A 5,000-nucleotide genomic window follows, 5' to 3' on the forward strand; every position below is an offset into this window, starting at 1 on the left:
AGCAAGGTTGACAATTGAACGGTCCCAGAAATGGGTTATTTCTCAGAACTGTGAGGAGATTGTTAAGAGATTTTCGTGCATGTAATTATGCAAATGCACAAATATAGCAACATAATAGTTGAAAGAGCAGATTTTAGCTTTATCATGCTGAGATTTTTAAATACGAGTACAATGTTTTTTTATTTTATTAATATTGTTATTTATTTATTTTTACAATATTTATCTTATTCAATAGTGCATTTAATGCTACTTTTTATTATCTTAGATTTATACTAACATATGCAACATGCACATATATATCTTTTATATTCTAGTCCACATTGCCTAGGCTGTGCCCGCAATGATGTTGATGTATACCTTGAATGATTTTACCAATAAAGTTTACCATAATAATAATAATAATAATAATAATAATAATAATAATAATAATAATAATAATAACAATAATGGCTTGGATAGACTACAAGAAGGCATATGATATGGTGCCGCATTCATGGATCCTGAAATGTCTGGGGATGGTTGGGGCTGCCAAGAATATGATCTCTATAATCAGCAAAAGCATGGTGAACTGGAAAACAGTATTGACATCAGGAGGAATGGCTCTCGGGCAGGTGGACATTAGGAGAGGAATTTTCAAGGTGACTCCTTGTCACCACTACTGTTTGTAGTGATCATGTTACCCTTGACCATAGTACTACGAAAAATGAGAGCTGGATACAAACTGGCAAAGGACATCAAGCCCATTAACCATCTACTATTCATGGCTGATATCAAGTTGTACGGAGCTAGCACAGATCAACTAGACTCACTTGTTCAAGTAGTAAGAATCTTCTCGCAAGACATTAAGACGTCGTTTGGGCTAGACAAGTGTTCTGTCCTGGAAATGAGAAGGGGAAGACACGTTGGCAGTAGCGGAATAGAACTATCCGACGACCAGTATATCGGGGAAATAGGGGAAGAAATCTACAAATACCTTGGCATCTTACTGTTGGACCAGACTCTCAACACCAAGATGAAAGGCAAGATAACATTGGAGTATTTCAGAAGAGTCAAGAAGTTGTGTAGATCAAAACACAATGGAGGAAATTTGATCGATGAGAGAGCACAGAGTGGATGCTTCAAGCTGCGTTGAAGGAGAAAGTGATTGTTGAAGAAGAGAGTCTGCAGGACCATGAGAGGAGGAGGAAAGACAAGAAAGTTAAAAACTGGAAGGAGAAAGCCCTACATGGTGCGTTTGTCCAACAAATATCAGATGAAGCTGGAGAGGAGTCTTGGAGATGGCTCAGGAATGGACTCTTAAAATGGAGACAGAAGGTTTGATTCTTGCTGGTCAGGAACAAGCTTTAAGAACAAACTCGATCAAGTACAGCATAGATAAGACCTCAGAGACACCACTGAGTAGATTGTGGGGAGATGCTACTGAGACAGTACGACAAATTGTCAGTGGATGCAAGAAGGTTGCCCAGAGAGAGTATAGTAACCGCCACGACAAGGTGGCCCTGCGGGCACACTGGGAGATGTGCAGGAAGTATGGGATAGAATGCAATTACAAGTGGTATGACCATCAACCCTTGCCAACCGCATAAAATGGAGAAGCGAGGATTACCTGGGAGATGACTATCTACACAGACAAAGTGCTGAAACATAATCGGCCAGATATTACTCTAGTGCATAAAGACACACAGAAATGGAAAATTATTGACATAGCTATGCCAGCGGATCAGAACATCACCAGAACGGAAGAGGAGAAGGTTGAAAAGTACCAGGAACTAGCATTTGAAGTCAGAAGAATTCATGGAGCCTCGAAAGTCACACTAATACCTATCGTGATTGGTGCTCTTGAAAGCATATCAAAAGGTGCAAAGACCTGGTTTGACAAGCTAGATGTACCTGACTTCCTTGGAAGTGCAGAATTATCGGCCATCCTTGGAACTGCTCACCTGTTACGGAAAGTGTCGTGTCTCTAAGCTACGGGGAATGGCTGAGACACAATAAACATTACCAAGTGGAACAACTGGAGAGAATCGAATAATAATAATAATAATAATAATAATAATAATAATAATAATAATAATAATAATGATAATGGATCTCCGAAAACTATATCCCGACTTCGAGATCAAGCAAACCAATATAGTGTTTAACTTCCTGGGAGATTTCAACGCCACCCTAAAGAAAGAACTCTCTGATTTAGCCCACAAGAAAGATATTACTAAAGTGATAACCAACTGTCAAAAGTAGATTATATCACAGAACTGTGAAATCACCAAAAAATTCTACAGTTTAAGACAATGAAACACACATTTTTTTTAGTCCAAGAACTGTTGCCTAGACACTGTCCGCAGCAAGTTTGAAAACAAATTGTAAACTGAAAAGTTATTCAATAAAACAGATAAAGACCTGGTTTGGCAAGCTAGATGTACCTGACTTCCTTAGAAGTGTACAATTATCGGCCATCCTTGGAACTTCTCACCTGTTACGGAAAGTGTTGTGTCTCTAAGCTACGGGGAGTAGCTGAGACACAATAAACATTACCAAGTGGAACAACTGGAGAGAATCGAATAATAATAATAATAATAATAATAATAATATTATTATTATTATTATTATTATTATTCCATTCGATTCTTCCCCGTTGTTATTATTATAATATTACTATTATTATTATTATTATTATTATTAATAGTAATAATAATAATGATAATAATAATAATAATAATAATAATAATAAATTAATCAACAGTTTAATGTAATTAACCAACAGTTTAACACGGTCCCTGGAAGAGTGTTTGCGAATTTGAGTGAGATGTTGAAGAGGGACCCAGAGAATGAGCGACCAAGATATAAAGATCGTGGAAAACGTGCTCGAGATGATTCGCGAATGTTTGAAAACATTGAAGAGGCGAGCGGGTTTTGGAGAAAGTTGTGGGAAGAGAGAAGGACTGGGAATAAGAACGCGGCCTGGTTGCAGGAAGTAAAGATCGCGATCTACGAGCAAGTACCACCACCAACGGCCAGCAAATGGGCTCTCGAAGTAGCGGAAGCGGTCAAAGTCCTGTCCAAGAATCGCAACTGGAGCGCGCCAGGGCCTGATAAAATCTCTAACTTTTGGTGGAAACATGCTGGCGCCCTGCACAAGGGTGTGGTCGAGAGCTTCAAAGAAGTTTCTAAAGGCGACGAAGATTACCCCGAGTGGTTTTCTTAAGGTAAAACCTCCCTCATTCCGAAAGAAGGCGAGTTCCTGAGTGAAAATCAAAGGCCTATTACTTGTCTGAATAACGTGTATAAGTGGTTTACATCTTGCCTCCTGTCACCCGTGGACCAACTCCTTGAACATTATGGCCTGATGGAAGGCCAGCAAAGAGGAGCGAAATCAGGGAGTTTTGGTACGATGGATAACTTGCTAATCGATAGAGCAGTAATGCTGGATTGCCAGAGAGGCAAACGGAACTTAAGCATGGCATGGATTGACGTGCGCAAGGCTTACGACTCCGTCGACCATGATTGGCTATGCGCAATGACTGACGTGCACAGGCTTCCCATCTGGCTGGGTAAGGTCATACGCAAGTTGTGTGCGAGCTCGAATACTAAAGTAGTAGCTACAACAAGGCAAGGGCGAGAGACTTCCAGAAAAATAAGGTTCGTGAAGGGGCTACCCAGGGGGACGCTTTGTGTCCTAGATTGTTTACACTGTGCCTGAACCCATTAGCGTGGCGCCTGCGGGCAACGGAGGGATACCGGTTATCCAAGCCTGTAGGAGTCAAAGTCACCGATCTCCTGTATATCGACGACCTGAAGGTCTTTGCTGTCTCCGAGAGCAAGCTGAACCGAGTGCTGAAGGAAACTAGAGGAGCGATTGAGGATATCGGCCTTCACTAGAATCAGAAAAAGTGCTCAGTGGTACACGTGAAGAGGGGAGCCCAAGTGCTAGACGAGTCTGGTATGAAGATGGACGAGACAACTACCATCACGGCTCTTGGGGAGGGAAAACACTACAAATTCCTGGGGGTTCTAGAGAACGTTCGGCAGGATGAACGGCTGGCTCTAGCGTGTGCGGCTAAAGAGTATCTACGCAGGATATCTATTATATGGTCCAGCCCCCTGTCTGATTGTAACCGTGTACAGGCAACTAATCAGTATGCACTCCCGGTGCTGCGGTAATTAATGTGGACACAGAGTTAAGAGGTGTGGACAGAGAAGCTCGGAAGATCATAATTGAGAACGGTGGCAAGCACCCAGCTAGACTAACTTCTTTGTTATATCTACCGAGGGAGAAAGGGGGTAGAGGCCTGCAATCAGTCGAACACGAGTATAAGATCACTAAAATCAAATCGCTACTGAAATTGTATCAGAATTCGGACCAGACTGTGGAAGCAGTTAGCGAATTTGAAGAACACGCCATGGCATCAGGCCACCAGTCGCTTGTAAAGGAAGCAGCCAGGTACGCTGAAGAACTTAACGTCACACTTCAGCTTGATATCCTAAATCCCGTGTGCGTTACAACGGAAGGAAAGGTGGTGACTGCGGCTAGAGCTGGGAATTTGCTGAAGAAATCTCAAGAGATGCAGTTCTTGGAGATCGCTAAAGACAAAAAGTGGCAAGGAAAGTTATTCCGTATCAGATGGGACGATGATAGCCTAAGCATAACCAGCTGCTTTGCATGGCTAAAAGGTTGGGCTACATGCCCTACATATACCATCGCGGGCATGTATGAGCTATATGAGCAGTTGTTACCTACAAAGCTCTACACAAAGGAAAAGACGCAAACCTCCACCGACTGTGAAGTCCTATGCAGGTTATGTGGGAAGGTAGCTGAAAGCGTTGCACATGTACTGGCTAGATGTTCCTCCCTGGCACAAACCAAGTACCTATACAGGCATAATGCAGCCTTGAAGATTCTGTTTTTTTAGCTCCTCCGAGAGCATGGGTTAATAGAAGAGGTTCCACCATGCTACTCACCGGCGATGCCAAAACCAGCATACCAGAACACCACGAGTGAA

Source organism: Montipora foliosa, chromosome 3, assembly GCF_036669935.1.
Source record: "Montipora foliosa isolate CH-2021 chromosome 3, ASM3666993v2, whole genome shotgun sequence".
Taxonomy (NCBI): Eukaryota; Metazoa; Cnidaria; class Anthozoa; order Scleractinia; family Acroporidae; genus Montipora; species Montipora foliosa.